Source organism: Podarcis pityusensis (genome assembly GCF_964106645.2).
Source record: "Podarcis pityusensis genome assembly, chromosome: 14".
Lineage (NCBI taxonomy): Eukaryota > Metazoa > Chordata > Lepidosauria > Squamata > Lacertidae > Podarcis > Podarcis pityusensis.
This window is the reverse complement of record NC_138039.1, coordinates 6,117,240-6,138,790: the sequence shown is the minus strand read 5'-3', so window position 1 is coordinate 6,138,790 and position 21,551 is coordinate 6,117,240. Positions and strand designations below refer to the sequence as shown.

General features: G+C 46.2%; 1 long non-coding RNA gene across 1 annotated transcript; it reads left to right on the top strand.

Moving 5' to 3' along the window:
* Window positions 1-733: 733 nt before the first annotated feature.
* LOC308463151 lies at window positions 734-18,004 on the top strand. The gene is made up of 3 exons (XR_013979491.1): window positions 734-833; window positions 14,144-14,330; window positions 17,865-18,004. It is a non-coding gene; the product is annotated as an uncharacterized lncRNA (long non-coding RNA).
* The last annotated feature ends 3,547 nt before the right edge of the window (window positions 18,005-21,551 follow it).

The window sequence follows — 21,551 nt, the reverse complement described above, 5'->3', positions numbered from 1 at the left end:
AACATGAGGTATGACTGTACTAGCGTAAATTATTTTTTTATTTAAATAGTCCCATTTAAAAAGAAGAAAATATAGAGCCCTGCATTTGGTGGCTTTCTGATACAGTCATACTTTGGGTTAAAGTTGCTTCAGGTTGAGTGTTTTCAAGTTGCGCTCCGTGGTGACCCGGAAGTACAGTGGTACCTCGAGTTACATACGCTTCAGGGTACAGACTCCGCTAACCCAGAAATAGTACCCCAGGTTAAGAACTTTGCTTCAGGATGAGAACAGAAATCGTGTTCCGGCGGCGCAGCGGCAGCAGGAGCCCCCATTAGCTAAAGTGGTGCTTCAGGTTAAGAATAGTTTCAGGTTAAGAACGGACCTCCAGAATGAATTAAATATTTAACCCGAGGTACCACTGTAATAAGTTTACTCGCACTCAGTTCACAGTATGATCCTGAAGTCAGGCTTAAGCTTGTAGCTACAGAAGAGAGTGTGGGTCTATCCCGTATGGGGATTCAGCCCATGCGCTACTGCAGGACACAACCTAAAAACGCTGAACCTGAAGCAAACATAACATGAGGTATGACTGTATGGTGCAAATGTGGCCCTAGACTCTGCTCATGTGAAGGGCACTCAAGAGTAAAAATATCTGACAGAACTTCCCATTAAGCATGGAGGGTGGCACAGCCTGCGTTCGCCTCCTTCCCGGCATTCTTAGCACTTAACACGTACATCATTTTCCAATCTGCCGGCCAAACGGGTACCACGAGCTGGGCAGCTGGCACTCTCCAAAAGGTGGATTTGCTGGGAGGAAAACTTCACCCCGGCCATTAGCAAAGTGTTTCCGACAGGTGAGTCAGTCGGACACTGGGGCACACTTCTTAATGAGTTCGTTTCTGGCGTCAGCTTTTAAGGGAAAAGGTTATGTAAGACGGAAAGAAGAAAGGGGCTTATCTGTCCTCCCCACACTTTGTTGCTCAAAATAGCAGCAGGTCATCCCCAGGGATGCTTCCAATTTTGGTTTTGGCAGTCCCGTGATACGAAAGGTTTCCATGCCTGCCAAGGCAGGATTTAACCCGTCGAGCCAAAAACTGCTTTTTGAGCGTGGAATTCCCCCAGCGCTTCATGGACTTATTAGTAAAGAGTGCCTCTGAGAATGTGCAGCGGGCCTTTTCCTGCGGGCTATATGACTGCTGCCAGGTTCATCAATTGCGAGCTGCTTTCAGAGGCAGAGAGTTTAGCTCATGGGTAGGCAAACTACGGCCCGGGGGCTGGATCCGGCCCAATCGCCTTCTAAATCTGGCCCGTGGATAGTCTGGGAATCAACGTGTTTTTACATGAGTAGAATATGTCCTTTTATTTAAAATGCATTTCTGGGTTATTTGTGGGGCCTGCCTGGTGTTTTTACATGGGTAGAATGTGTCTTTTTATTTAAAATGGGATATTTGTGGGGTATAGGGATTCGTTCATTCCCCCCAAAAAAAGTATAGTCCGGCCCCCCACAAGGTCTGAGGGACAGTGGACTGGCCCTCTGCTGAAAAAGTTTGCTGACCCCTGGTATAGCTTCTTAAACACAGGTTCCTACTGTGGAGAACAAGCTGCTTCTTTTAAAAACTCAGATATGGATCAGGCTTCCCACATGTAAAGTCACTCGAATAAGTATGAGACAAATCTCCAGTCTTCTTTGTTGACGAATTGATCCTGTCTGCCAAGCTGCCTGCTTGCCTCTTAACCTGTTGTACAAGACTGCCACATCCCTTTATGAAACTGACCCTCTCAAGATATCCCTGGACTTCCCATAGTTTGTGGAGCACAGGAAATATAAGAACCTAAGAAGAAGAGGGGATGTGGGTGGCGCTGTGGGTTAAACCACAGAGCCTAGGGCTTGCCGATCAGAAGGTCGGAGGTTCAAATCCCCGCGATGGGGTGAGCTCCCGTTGCTCGGTCATTGCTCCTGCCAACCTAACAGTTCGAAAGCACATCAAAGTGCAAGTAGATAAATAGGTACCGCTCCGGCGGGAAGGTAAATGGCGTTTCCGTGTGCTGCTCTGGTTCGCAGAAGCGGCTTAGTCATGCTGGCAACATGATCCGGAAGCTGCACGCCGGCTCCCTCGGCCAATAAAGCAAGATGAGCGCCACAACCCCAGAGTCGTCCGCGACTGGACCTAATGGTCAGGGTCCCTTTACCTTTGCCTTACTCATAAGATGATGATGATGATGATAGGAACTGTCTGGGAAACAGAGGGTGCTTTTGTATTAGAGTTTCTGAGTCTTGGGAAGTTTAGGGGGTCTGCTAGGGAAAAAATCAGTCTGCTTTGATCTTGGACAATGGAAAGGCAGCTGGAATCTAGCCTAGCTTTCCCCAGAAATTTGTGTGCAGGTCGGACCTAGGAGTGCTGGGTGCACTGGCTCAGAACAATTAAAACTGCACTTGTTTGTTAAGGCCTGCAGGAAGCTTTCAGATATTCAAGCAATATCCAGGGTGCCCCACAAAGACAGAGCTGGAACTATTCTTCTTTTCTGCGCTTCAAGGGCTTACTAACAGCCAACAAGAGCAGCCGAAGCAGCCCCTAGGTACTCCATGCCACCCAGATGAAGTCATTGCAGGCAGACCAGGTTGGCCAGAGCCCACGAAACGCCACCCTCACCTGCTGTGTGTTTGGATAGCAGAATGGGGACAAGGTGTGCTGGAGGAGCTTCCAGTTCCCTGGCCAAAACAGAACAAAATGTGACTTTTTGACACTGGGAGTTTGGCCAGTAAACATATTGTTACATGCTACCCTAATCTCCGTGAGGCGGGAGACTCCAGGGGTTCCTGGTGTTGGCATGAAGCTCAATGGAGGCTGATGTCTTTAGAATCATAGAATTGTAGAGGGACCGCAAGGGTCATCTTGTCCAACCCCTACAATGCAGGAATCTTTGGCCCAATGTTGCATTCTGTGTCCGACTGACCCTGGAAACTGTTGAGAATTCCCTTCCACCTAAAGGAACAGGCATGGGATTGTTACGTGTCACATGTCTGTTTACATTCCAGCACAGTATGCTAGGAACTTCCGTGGTGTGTATAGCTTTTGCTTTTAGCTGTTCCCTCTGAGACGAGGAGGGAGAGAGACGACATGTTTCTTTGTCCTGATTTATGATTAATAAATCTATAGTTGTCGTATGCTTCCACAATCCTCACGCCTATTCTGTGTGCGCAGTTTGATCTGCTGATAGTGTGCCCTGGCTGAGTAAGCCCTGGTCGCTGATTTCCGTCAGAGCAGAGGTGATGGTCTTTGCATTGGGCAGCTGGAAGGAGACGACCCAGCCAGGGCTAGCCAGCTGGCCTCCCGGCCCTCTGCATGTCGACAGAAACTTCTACATGCAGGGCAGCTGCTCTAGCAATGGGCTATGGCCCTTCCCCAAGCAAATGGAGCTGCCTTTTTCCAAGTCAGACCAGTGCTCCATTCTAGCTCAGTACTGCCTACCAGGCATGGCCAAAGTTGGCCTTTCAGCTGTTTTGGGACTACAACTCCCATCATCCCTAGCTATCAGGACCAGTGGTCAGGGATGATGGGAACTGTAGTCCCAAAACAGCTGGAGGGCCAACTTTGGCCATGCCTGGTACACTGACTGGCAGCCAGGAGTCTTCCCCACACCTACCTGGAGATGTTGGAGGACCTTTTCCATGCAAGGCAGCTGCACTGCCACTCAGCTACAGCCCTTTCACTGTTGATATGATGTCATCAGCATGCTCAGCATTGCCCAATCCCCAGCAGCCTGCTTGATTGGCAGCCGCTAGCGGGAAAGGCAGTGAAACTCTGAGTGCGGTGCTGTCACTGGGCAGCTGCCAGAAAGGTTAAACAGAGAGAGAGAGATGGAAAGAGATTGCCAGGTGTTTGTCTGCTGTGGGGATGACCGCACTTGCGCCATCACACGTTGCCTGAGCTTAATAATTCAAGGTTTATTTATTACCATAACGGTTGATTACTGTTTACTGTAGATGGGGTGAATGAGGTTGTTGGATGAACACGGGACCAGAGTCGTCTCAGGACTGGGCTTTCCGCCCTGAGACACAAGGCAATGGACCGCGAGAGACCGTGCAAAGGTTGAGAGCGAGGCAGGCCTTGGTAGCGCAAGTCAGGAGCACCCTTAAAACGGTCCCTGGCGCTTATCCCTGCTTCACCCCAATGAACTCTGGGACCCAGGACACTTTTTGCAAGAACATCCAACTCCTGCCAAATGTAACCACAGGTTTTCAAGGAGGTGCGGAATGCTTTTGTGTTTGTTTTTTCTTAACATTGAATTAAGAAATTCATTTATTTACCAGCTCCATCTGGTACGCAGGCTGAGACCCTATCTGCCCACAGACTATCTCACCAGAGTGGTGCATGCTCTAGTTATCTCCCACTTGGACTACTGCAATGCGCTCTATGTGGGGCTACCTTTGAAGGTGACCCGGAAACTACAAGTAATCCAGAATGTGGCAGCTAGACTGGTGACTGGGAGCAGCTGCCGAGACTACGTAACACCGGTCCTGAAAGACCTTCATTGGCTCCCAGTACATTTCCGAGCACAATTCAAAGTGTTGGTGCTGACATTTAAAGCCCTAAATGGCCTTGTCCCAGAATACCTGAAGGAGCGTCTCCACCCCCATCGTTCAGCCTGGACACTGAGGTCCAGCGCCCAGGGCCTTCTGGCGGTTCCCTCGCTGCAAGAAGCCAAGTTACAGGGAACCAGGCAGAGGGCCTTCTCGGTAGTGGCACCTGCCCTGTGGAACGCCCTCCCACCAGATGTCAAAGAGAAAAACAAGTACCAGACTTTTAGAAGAGATCTAAAGGCAGCCCTGTTTAGGGAAGTATTTAATGTTTGACGGACTATTGTATTTTAATATTTTGTTGGAAGCCACCCAGAGTGGCTGGGGAAACCCAACCAGATGGGTGGGGTATAAATAATAAGTTGCTGTTGTTGTTGTTATCCTTACTTGCTATATATTTTAGAAAAATCATTTTTCTGTATACATCCAGACACCGCTTAAGATACCTTCACCAGATTTGGCACAAATTGGGCAGGCTTTTGTCGAGGTTTGAGGGGCAAAATGGCGGACTCGGCCTTCCACAAATGAACTGATTTAGAAGCCTCTTCAGTTTCTTTCATCAAATTTGTCACAACGGCTCCTGAGATCAAGACGTATGCTTTGTCCGTGTTTAGATACCTGCCGTGACCTCCGGAATATAGCAGTTTCTCAGCCTGTAAGAATCCCACAAGTGGAACATGAGTCCAACATAAGAAATGCCCGCTGGATCAGGCCAAGGGCTCACCTAGTCCAGCATCCTGTTCTCGCAGTGGCCAACCAGATGCCTGTGAGAAACCCGCAAACAGAATTCGAACACAAGAGCACTCTGTGGGAAGAAAAGAACTGTGTGAACACATGGTCCGTCCTGCACCTGCCAAACTAGCCTGGAGGGCTGGAGGGCACTATTCTATTGCCAATGCCGAAGTCATCTTCTGTATGGGGAATGGGAGGAAGGTGGGTTCGGGTACCATCTTGCAGGCCGCAAATTGCCTTGGGCCGGCCCTACCGTTGGACAGTGTTAGAGGGGGCACTATGGCCGTGTTTGCATGCCCCGCCCTCCACTTCCATGTGTTGATTGGCCGTAGGTGTGTGTGCGTTTCAAGCCTACCCATGTGGGAGCCTTACACATGCAGGAATTCTCTCCACGCGACCCGACACCCCGCGATTGATTTTCGCCCGGGGCATCAAAATAGCTGGAGCTGACCTAATCCTGCAAGCTGTGACCTGGAGCTAGGAAACCTCTCTCTTTCTCTCTCTACACACACAATGTGTCGAAGTTTATCCTTTCCAATTTGGGCCCAATTGTTCCCACGTCTCCCATGCTTGCACACCTTTAAGTAGATTTTCCCAAAGAGACCGTCACAGCGAGGGATCTGAGCACCAGGAAGCCAAATAACAATACAAGCCAATATGATTTCCCGTGCCTTTTGGACAAACACTCCTCTATAAAAAGGGTTTTCAAGCTGTCTCGTTCCCTCCTCCAGCAACACCCCACCTTGCGGAGCCCGTTCACGTGGCTCTCATTTCAGCCCGGCCAATTCTTCATTATCAATCTTGGCCGGCTTTGTAAATACACAGAGAATATCTCAATTGTTCCCGTATTAGAGACTGCGGAGCCCTGGCGGTGATGAGAAATTACAGGAGCAAGGGCGAAGCTATGCTGAAAGAAAACCGCTGTCTAAATAAAGGCCACGGATGCGCTCTTGTTTTCAAACATTTGTGGGTAAACCTTCCGCCCGCTAGCTGATAAACTGGAACGGCTGTGGTGGCCTTTTTGAACGGGAGTGTGTGTGTGTGTGTTATTTTCAGGCATGTGACCGGCAGGGAACATTTACCGGTAATCTTGTTCTCCAACAAATCCTTTTCACACCTGCAATAGGAGAACTGGAAATGACATCTGTATGCAGTGCTTTTTTCTGTGGGGGGGACGCAGGGGTACGCATACCCCTAAACATTTTGTGAATCTAACGGGAGAAGAAATTAAAAATCTTTAAAAATTTAGTTTCTTCTCTAGCATGGTGAATTGTCAGTTTGGTTGCTACCCCTGATGGCGGCTTCCTTTTCTTTCCCCTTATTTCCTGAGTCTCAGACGGAAGCGAGAGTACCCCTAAACATTTTTTATAGAAAGAAAGCCCTGTCTGTATGAACTAGGACAAGAGCATGTGAGTCTAAGCTGACTTCAGCTATATGTATTAGTGAAAGCATCTCCCTTTAAAATGTTACTGGAAATTTTAGTGCAAGAAACAAACCCTGCTTTGTGAAATTGGGCATGGCCACGGAAGAAGTGAATAGGAAACAGTTTTCCTCCATCTCTCCAAACACTCAAATACAGTGGTACCTTGGGTCTCAGACGCCTTGGTATTCAAACAACTTGGAACCCAAACACTGCAAACCCAGAACTAAGTGTTCCGGTCTGCGAACTTTTTTCAGAAGCTGAACGTGCTCCATTTTGAGTGTTACGCTTCCAATTTGAGTTCCACAGTTCCATTTTGAGTGTTATGCTGAGGTCTGTCTGTTTTTGCTATTTATTTTGTGCTTTTGTTTTTGCAGCTCTTTTTGTTTTGTGACTGTGTGGAACCAGTTCAGCTATTGACTGATTGATTGTGTGACTGTAGTACATTGTTTATTGCTTTCATTTTATGGATCAATAGTCTTGTTAGATAGCAAAATTCATGTTATATTGCTGTTTTAGGGGTTGTTTTTAAAAGTCTGGAACGGATTAATCCGTTTTGCATTACTTTCCATGGGAAAGCGTGCCTTGGTTTTGGAACGCTTTGGTTTTGGAACGGACTTCCGGAACGGATTAAGTTTGAGAACCAAGGTACCGCTGTATCTCAAGAGCTGTCACATAGAAGATGGAGCAAGCTTGTTTTCTCCTGCTCTGGAGAGTAGGACATGAAACAACAGCTTCAAGTCACAAGGGAGGAATTCCCAACTAAACATGAGGAAGAATTTTCTGACAGTAAGAACTGTTCAACAGTGGAACAAACTCCTATGAGAGGTGTTGGACTCTCCTTCCTTTGAGGTTTTTAAGCAGAGGCTGGATGGTCACCTCTCAAGGATGCTTTAGGTGAGATTCCTGCACTGCAGGGGGTTGATCCTTACGGTCCTTTCCAACTTCACCATTCTATAATTCTATGCTTAAAGGTAAAGGTAAAGCGACCCCTGACTGTTAGGTCCAGTTGCGGACGACTCTGGGGTTGCGGCGCTCATCTCGCTTTACTGGCCGAGGGAGCCAACGTTTGTCCGCAGACGGTTTTTCCGGGTCATGTGGCCAGCATGACTAAGCCGCTTCTGGCAAAACCAGAGCAGCACACAGAAACGCCATTTACCTTCCCGCTGGAGTGGTACCTATTTATCTACTTGCACTTTTTGGCGTGCTTTCGAACTGCTAGGTGGGCAGGAGCTGGGACCGAACAACAGGAGCTCACCAACCTTCGAACCACCAACCTTCTGATCAGCAAGCCCAAGAGGCTCAGTGGTTTAGACCATAGCACCACCTGCGTCCCGCGATTCTATGCTTAGATCCATTTAAAGCATTATGATGCCACTTTAAACAGTCACAGCTCCCCCCCCCCCCAAAAAAATCCTGGGAACTGTAGTTGGTTAAGGGTGCTGAGAGTAGTTACAAGGCCCCCCCTTTCCCTCCCAGAACTACAATTCCCAGAGCCGTTTAACCATCAGTCCCACTTCTTAGGGAACTCTGGGAACTGTAGTCCAGGGAGGGGACTAGGGACCTCCCCAAAAGTCTCAGCTCCCATGATTCTTTATGGGAAGCCATGACTGCTTAAAGTGCTATCATGGTGCTTTAATTGCATGGTGTGAATGTGGACCAGGGATGAGGAAGTTGTGGCCTTGCAGGTGTTTCTGGACTACAGATCCCATCATCCCTGACTTTGGGTTGTGCTGGCTGGGGCTGATGAGACTTGGAGTTCAACAACAACTGGGGACCACCAGTATCCCCATCAGCCATTGAAATCTGTGGGACGAGTAAGTACCTTTGATTTCAGTAGGTCTACTCTAAGCAATTCAAACCAGTGGCTCGTCGCACCAACAGGTGTCGCCAGCCAAGAGAAGGTGAAGGCAAGACAGAGTTTTTCATAGTACCGTATTTTTTGCCCTATAAGACGCACCAGACCATAAGACGCACCTAGTTTCTGGAGGAGGAAAACAAGAAAAAAATATTCTGAATCTCAGAAGCCAGAACAACAAGAGGGATCGCTGCGCAGGGAAAGCAGCGATCCCTCTTGCTGTTCTGGCTTCTGGGATAGCTGCGCAGCCTGCATTTGCTCCATAAGACGCACACACATTTCCCCTTACTTTTTAGGAGGGAAAAAGTGAGTCTTGTAGAGCAAAAAATACGGTAATTTTGGACAAGAGTGTAGGAAATTTACCAGACATTGTACACTATCTCTCCCTCACACCTGCCCTTGTGGCTTTTGGAAGCGAGCGACAAAAGTTTCCCAGGAAGTCCTAGCAGGGGGTTCACAACAATGAATGGTGAGTTAAGCATTAATTACATGCTGAAGAAATTACAGTCATCCACCAGCTGATAAGGGTTTGCAAATATTTGGGCATATGAAAGGCTGAGGAGGAGATATTACATAACCAAATAAAAGGAAGGAAGCGGTTCTCAGTTTATTTGTGTTCGAACAATTCAGAGATATCGGAACTCAACGTGAGAAAAGCCTTGCCGTATCAGAGCAAGGTCAAAAGCCTTTGTTTCTCCACAGAGCCAGTCAGGTGCTTTTCGAGAGAAACAGAGAAGAGTAGAAAGGTGGCTTGTATATATTTAGATTTCCTTTGTTCGTTACCTGTATGCACCACCGTTCCATTGAAAAAAGGCCCAAGGCAGTTTGCAACCGTAAAATCCGCAACAGAAAATAACCAATCCACATAACACAGTGTTATAAGAATTTTAAGGTCTCAAATATAGAATAAATATTCATATCTAAATATATGAACCATGTGTCTGAAACAGTATGGGAGAGCAATCCTGAAGCCTTTTTGACTCTCCCAATGACCTCAAATATTCCTCTGCAGTAAAGGAGGAAAATAAGGAAAACCTTCCTTCCCATTGTCCTTTTGCTTGCAAATCCTGTTTTAAGGGTGTATTTGTGTATGAATAGGGTGAGCCTGTGACCTGGACTCAAGAACTAAAGTATTAACCATCACAAAAGAATGGTCAGGCTGCCCAGGTAGAGCAATCAGTGACCATTATTAGGTATCCTGGCAGATAGGATTTCTGCTGTAGACTGCCTCCTTCTTTGATGTATGCATGATGTGTGCTTTTTGGGGGGGGGGGGTCTTGGGCTACACTGTGGGCAATTTCAAAAGACTATATAAGGACTTGTGCACCATTGTTCAGGGTTCTCCTCCCTCCTGCATGCGGTGAGTGGGGACCCTGTTGCAACAGGTCTTTTAATAAAGATCAGGCTTACTAGCCACTTTGCTTTTCAATATACTCTGGCTGGCCTGTTTTCTTCTACTAATAGGGAACCCACTTAAGGACTCTATTCAGGCTCCAGAATACCCCATAAGGGAAAGGGAGCCGTTTTTCTTATAACAGTCACCAGTAACACAAATAACAGCAGGCGCGAAATCAGGAAAAGTGAGTTAGAATCCTAATTTACTTAAGAACACAGAGAGCAGAAGAAAAGATAAAGTCTTCTGTGGAGAAGGGGGATGTTCAGGAGAACTTCTTTCACACCCTTCTTCCTTGCTCAACTGCTGCACAACACTAGACAGGACTGTGAACATGCTGGGAAGGTGGACTTGGGGGAGCACATCTTTGTTTGAGACTCTATTCTGCCATGCGATGCCCAAAATCAAAACACCCTGCTTGTCCTGGACTGGTTGGACACAGAGGACCGGTGGGAAAAACCAGCTGGGGAACCCCCAAGGGAAAAAGGCTCAGAGCCAAGGTGATACAACCTTTAGAACACACCTGAAGGCAGCCCTGCCTAGGGAAGTTTTTACACGTTTCATATTTTATTATGTTTTTAGGGCTGGGCACAAAAGTGCCAAAATAAGCTTAGGGCTTATAATCTTCAAATGGAGAACTACTTAGCCCTTAGCCCATGTGACCTTAGAAACTGGATTTTTGATCAGGGTGCCAACCAAGACAGAGCCTCCATCATTGTTGCCCGTTACTGTACTTGGTACCCCCAAATTAAGACCACTCACTCAAGGCCCCATTACCTTGAGACTCTGACCTTCCCACAACTACGCAGGGCCTTTGCGGAACTAAGATTCCAACAGATGCCCTCGGCATATTTAGAGGGGAGATATCGGGGAATTCCCCCATATGGCTCGCAAATACATATATGGATGCAATCAGGTAGAGGACATCACATAGTATCTGGTGATAAAAAAAATAAGATCGTGGCCAGTGGTCACCTCCTGGCAAATAGAAGGGGAAGAAATGGAGGCAGTGAGAGATTTTACTTTCTTGGGTTCCATGATCACTGCAAATAGTGACAGCAGTCACGAAATTAAAAGACGCCTGCTTCTTGGGAGAAAAGTGATGACAAACCTAGACAGCATCTTAAAAAGCAGAGACATCACCTTGGCAACAAAGGTCTGTATAGTTAAAGCTATGGTTTTCCCAGTAGTGATGTATGGAAGTGAGAGCTGGACCATAAAGAAGGCTGATCGCCAAAAAATTGATGCTTTTGACTTCTGGTGCTGGAGGAGACTCTTGAGAGTCCCATGGACTGCAAGAAGATCAAACCTATCCATTCTGAAGGAAATCAGCCCTGAATGCTCACTGGAAGGACAGATCCTGAAGCTGAGGCTCCAATACTTTGGCCACCTCATGGGAAGAGAAGACTCCCTGGAAAAGACCCTGATGCTGGGAAAGATGGAGGGCACAAGCAGAAGGGGACGACAGAGGACGAGATGGCTGGATAGTGTTCTTGAAGCTACCAGCATGAGTTTGACCAAACTGCAGGAGGCAATGGAAGACAGGAGTGCCTGGCATGTTCTGGTCCATGGGGTCACGAAGAGTCGGACACGACTAAATGACAATACAATGCCCAGAGGAAAATTTATATCGCCAATTCTTAATTGGCTTCCAGGTCGATCTGCACAGAAGCAATAGTTGAACTCCTAGCAGATAAACATCTATATATTACCCACCAGGGAGCCAGATTTGCGCTGGCAGCCAAGAAGCTCCATTTCAGGTTTGTGAATGCATTCCAATTTAAAAATTTAATGTTGCACATTTCTTTTTATGTCATAAACAGGCTACGTTGTATGATCTTAGAGGAAAGTTTTCCTTTTATTCTCTGTTGTCCATTGTAAAGGCCTTTGGCTATATATAATAAAATTGACCAGACAGAGGTTTGCTCCATTAAAAAAAAAAGGTTTTATATAAATTTGAAGCTGCCCAGAGTAGCTGGGGCAACCCAGCCAGATGAGTGGGGTATTACTGATTATTATTATGGAATAGGATGTCCCTATTTCCATTGGAGAAATATTGGATTTGTTATGTGGGCCCACCTGTGCAAGCCACGAGACTCGAGACAATGAACGTCCTTGAGTGGGGCTCATTTCGTCTAGCCAAGGCTGGAGCTCGTATGGAAGAATTTTGCTTTATGGGGCTCAGAATCGTCTGGTGGGAGGATCTGGCCAAAGGAGTGATCTGTTTTCCCGGAGCTTATCTGGCCTGTTTTCTTGGCTGACCAGGCCAGCTGCTGCTCTCATCGGACGGAGCTGATAGAGACGAGTTGTGACCATTATGTGCCGGTCAAAATGACTTTGGGGAGATTGCAGCCCATTGCAAAATCAGCTCAGGGCCGGCCAGATGTGGTTCTCTAAGCGCAAACAAGGGAAGGGGCAATTAAAGGGAAAGATCCAGGACTAGGCTACAGGAGCAGGATCAGTGCCGGATTTACATATAAATAAATAAGCAATAGCTTAGGGCCCCATTCTTTTGGGGGCGCCCAAAAAAATTAAAGGAAAAAAACTGGATGTACATTTCCAAAATATAAGATAAAAAGACCATTACTTTGATAAAATACATATTTTGTTATGTGCAAATGGCTTTCGATACCTATTAGGTCCATAAATTACCATATATTCAACAGAAAAAACAGCGACAATTTGTTGTTGACAAAGGACAGCTGGACATATAAAGGGCCCCAATACCTTCAGTAGCTTAGGGCCTCATCAAACCTCAATCCGGCCCTGGCAAGGATAAATACCATTTAAGGACAGTGTCAATAGCAAGTTTAGGGGGCTAGGGCCAAGCAGGAGGCAGAGCTTGACGCAGAATGAGAAAGTAGCTAGAGGAGAGGAAGTGTGGTGTAGTGGTTAGAGTGTCGGACTAGGTTCTGGGAGACCCAGCTTTGAATCCCCACACAGCCAGTGCACTGGCTTTCCTTGGAAGCTGATCACTGCCCCTCACCTACCTCACAAGGTTGTTGTAGGGATTAAATGAGGAGGGGAAGAACCACGTACAGAATTCCAGCCAGGCAACTGAGGAAGATTCGGAGCAGAAGTGGCAAAGGGTGTGGTTCGCGGAGAGTTTTGAGGGCCGGACTGAGAAGTCTGGAGGGCCACATTCAAGCTTGTGGAACCTGGTTTTAGAGCCACCAGACAAGTTTTTAAAAAATAAAAATAAAAAAATCAAGGTTATAGAGAAAGAGGGGGAGCAATTTGTTTTTGTTTGCCTTTAAAGGCATAACTATGCAAGTTTCACTTTCCAAATCAACATGTGGACCGAAACTCAGCCATCCTTTGAAATTCATACTTCTCTGAATTCTGCAGCGCAGTTCTCCAGCCAAGGAAGTCTGCAAAAATGCATGTCGTGTGTAAAATCAGCATACAAATGCATATATTGGTGAAAAGGGCATGCAAAATGCATTATGTCAGGGGAAATTGCTGGACCCCGTTCGCATCCAGAGATACCACTGTATTATTATTATTATTATTATTATTATTAATATTATTAGGATTGAAGTTGCTGAGCATTTTCCCGGATTTTACCCCAGGACATATCCTGCCGCGGGGGCCAGATTAAATCAACCGGTGGGCTGGATTAGGCCCCCAAAACGAACTTTGGACATGCCTGCCCTACAACCTGGACTGCAGTCCCTAAAACAGTTGGATGGTGACTTGTACTCCTCCTTCCGGCAACATCCGCAGCCCAGCTGGTGCCAAATGTCTTGCTCTGCTTTCCTTTGGACCCCATCAGCGAGGCAGAGAGGAGGGTCTTGTCTTTGGGCAGCCCAGGACCTCCATACCCCCTGCCCAGACTTGTGCCCCGGGGTGCTGCAAATCCAGCAGTTTGACTTTACCCCCAGAGGTGCACTCCATTGTCTGTCAAAACAGACAGATGCCAGCAACAACAATGCCACTCAAAGCAACATGCATTCTTCTCTCCTTCCTCAATTAAACCCCCCAAACATGTGAGGTAGGTTAGTCTGCCAGGCAGCAACTGCACCCTGGGTCATGCAGCAAGCTTTGTGGCGATGTGGGAATCTGAACCCGGATCTCCCCAGCACTCTAACCACTACACCGCACTGCCTTGTCTCCCCACTGGCTACTTTCTGCCTCTTCTTCCGGCAGTCTCTCCCTCGTGTCTTCCCATCTGCTTCTCAGGGGCAATATGACTCCATCCTCTCCTTATCGGCCGCTGTGTTTTGCAACCCTGAAAAGAGACCGAACATCGATTGCCCATGACCCCTTGTCGTTTCAGAGATTGTGGAATCTGCAGCACAAGAGAAGGAACAGAACATGAAGTTAGCTGTCTGCGTGTTTAAGAAACGGGAGATTAAATGTAATTGCAGTGGGTAAATTTGCTTAGCACTCAGAAGCAATTGCTGCCATTGTTTTGCTCTAACCTTTGGGCCACACTGCCTCTGGGCTCCACTTTTTACCTGCAGAGGGAGAGGGATGGTTTGAAAAAAAGTTTTTGGCGTACTGCTGGCTTCTTCCCTGAGCACATTAATCCTGCCCTGAAGCCCAGGACGTTCTAACAGGTCACAAAACAAAACATTTTCAGAACAGGTAAAACTTCACACCTGACAAAGCTTGAATCCGGTTCAGACTGACCCAAAATTACTGTGTCTCATTGATGGCATCTCCTGAGTTTCCCTTTTGGAGATGCCAAGGGGGGAGAACAGAATGTTACGCCCCTGAATTATTATATTCGCGGAAAGGATTTAGCTTAGTGGTAGAACACCTGCTTTTTCATGCAGAAGGTGCCAGGATCAGTCCCTGGCATCTCTTGGTAGGGCTGAGATAGACCCCTGCCTAAAAGCCTGGAAAGCTGCTGCCAGCCTGCACAGGTAATACTGAACTAAATGGACCCAGTGGTCTGAACCAGTATCAGGCATCTTCCTGTGTTCATATGATTGCATAGAAGCAAGGCAGGAATCTCAGCTAAAGGATCCATGATAGATGACCATCCTCTCCAACATACAGCGGTACCTTGGTTCTCAAACTTAATCCGTTCCAGAAGTCCGTTCCAAAACCAAAGCGTTCCAAAACTCAAGGTGCGCTTTCCCAAAGAAAGTACAGTCATACCTCGGGTTACAGACGCTTCAGGCTGCGTTTTTTCGGGTTACGGACGTACCGAAACCCGGAAGTACCGGAATGGGTTACTTCCGGGTTTCATAGAATCATAGAGCTGGAAGAGACCACAAGGGCCATCGAGTCCAACCCCCTGCCAAGCAGGAAACACCATCAGAGCACTCCTGACAAATGGTTGTCAAGCCTCTGCTTAAAGACCTCCAAAGAAGGAGACTCCACCACACTCCTTGGCAGCAAATTCCACTGTCGAACAGCTCTTACTGTCAGGAAGTTCTTCCTAATGTTTAGGTGGAATCTTCTTTCTTGTAGTTTGGATCCATTGCTCCGTGTCCGCTTCTCTGGAGCAGCAGAAAACAACCTTTCTCCCTCCTCTATGTGACATCCTTTTATATATTTGAACATGGCTATCATATCACCCCTTAACCTACTCTTCTCCAGGCTAAACATGCCCAGCTCCCTTAGCCGTTCCTCATAAGGCATCGTTTCCAGGCCTTTGACCATTTTGGTTGCCCTCCTCTGGACACGTTCCAGTTTGTCAGTGTCCTTCTTGAACTGTGATGCCCAGAACTGGACACAGTACTCCAGGTGAGGTCTGACCAGAGCAGAATACAGTGGCACTATTACTTCCCTTGATCTAGATGCTATACTCCTATTGATGCAGCCCAGAATTGCATTGGCTTTTTTAGCTGCCGCGTCACACTGTTGGCTCATGTCAAGTTTGTGGTCAACCAAGACTTTCGGCGGTCGCGCATGCGCAGAAGCGCTAAATTGCGCTTTGTGCATGTGCAGAAGCACTGAAACGCAAACCGTGCGTGCACAGACGCGCTGCTCCCGCACAGATCACGTTTGCAACCCGAGCGTCCACTGTATTGTAAAACAGATTACAATGGTACCTCAGGTTAAGTATTTAATTCGTTCCAGAGGTCTGTTCTTAACCTGAAACTGTTCTTAACCTGAAGCACCACTTTAGCTAATGGGGCCTCCTGCTGCTGCCGCGCCGCCGGAACACGATTTCTGTTCTCATCCTGAAGTAAAGTGCTTAACCTGAAGCACTATTTCTGGGTTAACAGAGTCTGTAACCTGAAACGTATGTAATCCGAGGTACCGCTGTAATCCGTTCCAGACTTTTAAAAACAACCCCCAAAACAGGAATTTAACATGAATTTTACTATCTAACGAGACCACTGATCCATAAAACGAAAGCAGTGAACAATGTACTGCAGTCACACAATCGGTAGCTGAAGTGGGTTCCACACAGTCACAAAAACGAAACAAAAAGAGCCGCAGAAACAAAATTGCAAAATAAATAGCAAAAACAGACAGACCTCAGTGTGGCACTCAAAACAGAAGCGTGACACTCAAAATGGAGCACTTTTGGCTTCCAAAAAAAGTTCGCAAACCAGAACACATACTTCCGGGTTTGCACTGTTTGGGTTCCAAGTTGTTTGAGTACCAAGGCGTTTGAGAACCAAGGTACCACTGTATGGACACAGATTTTGCATTGACCCAATAACAGTGCTTTGGTGATGTGTTCATACTGGACCATCCACACGTCATTCCACTTTACCAGTTATTCTGGGATGCTTCCCTAACATTATTATATTGTGGTCACCTGGGTGGGGCAGTCTTGTGGCGGCCAGGGGCTGGAGTTCATTGTGGAAGTTGGGAGTTGCCAGGACGCCCCTATTGCCCTCAGAGAACTACAATTCCCAGAGTTCCCCAGGAAGGGGGGTTGGTTGTTAAGCCAGTCGAGAAATTGTAGTCCCGGGAGGGGAATCAGGCGGTCTCCTAATACCTCTCAAACTACCTTAACAAACGGCAGGATTCTTTGGGGGAAGCTGTGACTATAACCCAGCACTGTGAATGGGGCCTTTGTCAGCTGGAGATCACCTTGTGCTGGTCAAGAATCAGAGCTTCCTTCCTAGCCTTTATCATAGAATCGTAGAGTTGGCAGGGACCCCGAGGGTCATCCAGTCCAACCCCTTGCAACTGAAGCATCCATGGCAAGTGGCCAACCCACTTCTGCTTAAAAACCTCCAAGGAACCACCTTTCCCATTGTTGAACAGCTCTTACTGTCTAGGGCTGCTCCTGGTATGCCCCGTGGAGGACCTTAAGGTCCACAAATGACAATATTTTGGAGGTCACAAGTCACAAGGTGGTTAGATTGGTCTCAACTAGGGCCAGGGCCTTTTCAGTACAGTGGTACCTTGGGTTAAGGACTTAATTCGTTCCGGAGGTCCATACTTAACCTGAAACTGTTCTTAACCTGAAGCACCACTTTAGCTAATGGGGCCTCCTGCTGCTGCCGCGCCGCCGGAGCACAATTTCTATTCTCATCCTGAAGCAAAGTTCTTAACCTGAAGCACTATTTCTGGGTTAGCGGAGTCTGTAACCTGAAGCGTATGTAACCCGAGGTACCGCTGTACTGGCCCCAACTTGGTGGAACGCTCTGTCACAAGAGACCAGGGCCCTGCAGGACTTGACATCTTTCCGCAGGGCCTGCAAGACAGAGCTGTTCCACCTGGCCTTTGGTTTGGACTCAGTCTGACCCTTATGTTTCCCTTCCCTAATGGTTTTGATCTATGGGCTACTTTTAAAATGAGGCTGCATTTTAAACTGCATTTTAACCTGTATTTTAAATTGGTCCCTCCCCATTATGTTTTTACTGTAATTTTTACTGTTGTTAGCCGCCCTGAGCCTGGCTCTGCCCAGGGAGGGTGGGGTATAAATAAAACAACTTCTTCTTCTTCTTCTTCTTCTTCTTCTTCTTCTTCTTCTTCTTTGCAGAATTTTCTAGACATAGGCGGAATACAGCAGTTGGAAACGGTGTCCGTGTGGGAATCGGTGAGATGTATCCATGTCAAGAATTTCCTTGTTTTGCTTTTTTTTTTTTTTAAATGATATTTATTAAAGTTTCAGAAAAAGAATTTCCTTGTTTTGCATTCAGATTTTCACTTCTTGAAATAGGGCAACTCTATTACTTCCAGAAAGTTCTTCCTGAAGTTGGGTCAGAAACTCATTTCTTGTCATTTGAAGCCATTGGTTCGGAGGAGGACTGGAAGAAATTTAAGAACTATTTACAAAAGTATTGTAATTTGAGTGAATGCTAAATAAGATGCTAGATCAAAATAACTGAGCACCACTAAATTTAGAAGCTTTTAAGAAAATAAGTAAGACTGTGAAATTTAGCTCCTTCTGAGAAGTATAAGATTATGAAATATAGAAGGGATATAAGAATTTAAATAAGATGATAAATTGCTGACAAAACGTTACAACGATGAAAGTGGGAGCGGGAGATGTGAGGAAGTCCAAAGAAAATGTGAAAATATGTTAAGATCAATGTCATATTGCTTATTATGTTTATTTTTATTGTAAAACCTAATAAATTGCTTTTAAAAAAAAAAAAATGAAGCCATTGGTTCGAGTCCGACCACAGAGCAGCAGGAAAAAAAGCTCGCTCCATTTTCCATGCAACAGCCCTTCAGATATTGGAAGGTGGCTGTTATATGACTTCTCAGTCTTCTCTTATCCAGGCTATAAATTCTTTGGAAGCTGCTGGCTGTCTGGTTGGGGACCAATGAATAATCAATAATAAGCAGAAAACATATAATTCTTCTTCTTTTGTTTGGGGTGTGCGCATGCATGGTGTTTTCCTGAACATAAAAGTTTGTCCCAGCTGATGAATTTTCATCAGCTGAAGGCAAAGGAAAAGAAGAGAAGAGAGATTAGCCTGAGGCGTTCAACTTTTGGAGTTTCTTGCACCTCAGGCAGGAAGCAATTTAGTCCATTTTTCTCTGTAAGAGGATAAAAAACCCTAGCATTTATTATTTGACTTGGGGCCAAGCTGCTTCCATTGATGTAAACCCAGGATCAGTCCACCTGTTTTTATTTTATCTTCTGGGGGTCAGGATGTTTTGGATTGTTAAAAGAATTCTAAGGTCTCAAATATAAAATGAATGTTCCTAAGTGCACAAGGTAAACACAGATACATAAGTATATAAACCACATGTCTGAAATAGTACAGGAGAGCAATCCTGAAAATATCTTGGCTCTCTAAAGACTATAGATGTTTCCTCTGCCCAAGGAAATATTTTGGGGAAACCTTTCCCAATGTAGTTCTTTCACTTACAAATCCTACAAATCCTGCCTTTTGTGTATGAATCGGGAAGGCCTGCGAGCTGGATTCAAGAACTAAAGTATTTACTATCTCAAAAGACTGGCCCAGACTCACCAGATAATGCAATCAGTGACCATTATCATATACCTTGGCAGACAGGAGAGAAGCCACTCTCTCAAATTTCTGTTGTAGACGGCCTCTTTCTGTGACACGTGTATGATGCCTTTTGGCTGGCCTTTGGCTAAGGGGTTGGGCAGTTTCGGAAGTCTTTAAGCTGGGGTCAGCAAACTTTTTCAGCGGGGGGCCGGTCCACTGTCCCTCAACCCATGTGGGGGGCCGGAATATATGGGGGGGGGGGTGAACGAATTCCTATGCCCCACAAATAACCCAGATGCATTTTAAATAAAAGCAAACATTCTACTCATGTAAAAAACACCAGGCAGGCCCCACAAATAACCCAGAGATGTATTTTAAATAAAAGGACACATTCTACTCATGTAAAAAACGCTGATTCCTGGACTGTCCACGGGCTGGATTTAGAAAGCGATTGGGCCGGATCCGGCCCCCGGGCCTTAGTTTGCCTACCCATGCTTTAAAGGTTCTTGCATACCTTCGTTCTGGGTCCTCACCTCCTTGCAAGTGGTGGTGGTGGTGGGGCTCTGTTGCAACAGAAAAATAAATATCTTCCTTCCTTTCACCGGATCCTGCCTGCATTCCATTTTCTCTGACTGATCATGAATTTAGGGGGACGGAATCCCTGGATGGAAAGTTGGGCTGTAAAAGCCAACCCCGAATTTTTCTGTAACGAGATGTTGTTGGTCCAGGGGGCTGGCTGAAGCTTAGAGACAAAGTGAGTCCCTTGTCAGTCTCAGGCTGCCCTGCTATGCCAGGCTGGGGAGTTGAAACGCAGGTGGATGTGATGGGGAAACCAACATGGACGAGAAGGAGGCTGAGAACGGAGAAATGAAAAACAGAGAGAAACTGAAATTGACAAATTTGTGTCTATTGGTCCTGCACAACAGTTGGAACCCTGCAGATTTAGTTGTAACAGACCTGGGCCAATTTGATGTTTTCCTCCATGGAAACCAGCCGGTCCTGGAACCAGTTTGCATAACCCATGTTCCTTCCTTCTGGGAAAGAAAGAGAATGCAAATGCAGGTTAATTGGCAGGACCTCTTAAGTCTAACTCTCTCTGGTTTTGCCCAGCTTTCATTAAGTGTTTTCCCGCACTCTTCCTTTGGGCGATAGGAAGAAAATGCCAATTGCCGACTCGTTAATTAAGGAGGCAGCTTTTCTTCCAGGAGGTGTGTGTGTGTGTGTGTGTGTGTTTTCCCCAATAGTGGTTTTTCACTTCTTTTGCAGGAGTAAGAGAGAAAGATCAAGATTAATCCAGCCTGTGATGAGGCAAGATCCAGCACCCAGCTGGAGGAGTCTTGCCTGGACTGGTTCTGGTGAGCTGGGGCAGGAGGGCTGGTGTTTGCTGAGTGCCCAAGAAGCTGAGACGACACATCCTTGTTTTGATCCCTCGTCATCACATCTGGCAAAACTCGTCTTTGAGAAGCTTCTCTGTTTGAGCTTGCAGATCCAATATGGGTAGCAGCTGGGCCTCAGGGAGTATCCTAAGGTGGCAATAATAATAATTTCATTATTTGTACCCTGCCCATCTGACTGGGTTGCTGTTTGAAATTGGCTGGCTGTCCTCCTGTTTAAGGGCGTACGTCCAGTGTAAAGGAACCCTGAGAAAAGCCCTGATGCTAGAAAATAGACAACTTTTTATGTACAGAACAGTAGCAGCCAGGATCTTAATTGCAAGAAACTGGAAAAGTGACAAAACACCTACGATAAATGAGTGGCAGGTCCAAATGATAGAATATCTACAGACGGCCATGATGACAGGGAGAATTAGAGGGTATCCAAAACAGAAATTACAGAAAGAATGGAAAATCTTTAAAGAGTATTTGGAAAAGCATTACAATAACAAATATCTCCTGGCAGAAATAGAATGATCCTTGTAAAACAACAAATATAATGTTTTTTTGATATCTGACGAAAACAAAGAAAGAAATACAATAACTTGGAACTGTGTGTGAAAAAATTGTAGAAATAATCGGAAGCCAAATGTGTTTGTTTTGCTTAGTCTTCCTTTTCCTTTTTTTCCTTTTCCCCCTTCCCCTCATTCCCCCCCCCCCCTTCATTTTCCTTTTCCTTTTTCCTTTTTTGTGTGTCTCCTTTCTTGGTCTTTCTCTTTTTGATATGTTAAGAAAGAGTTAAAGAGATAAAAGTGTAATATGAAAACTTCAGTAAGTTAAAAGCGTTTTTGTGTAATTTTTCTATTAAGATTTATATATTGTTAAAAT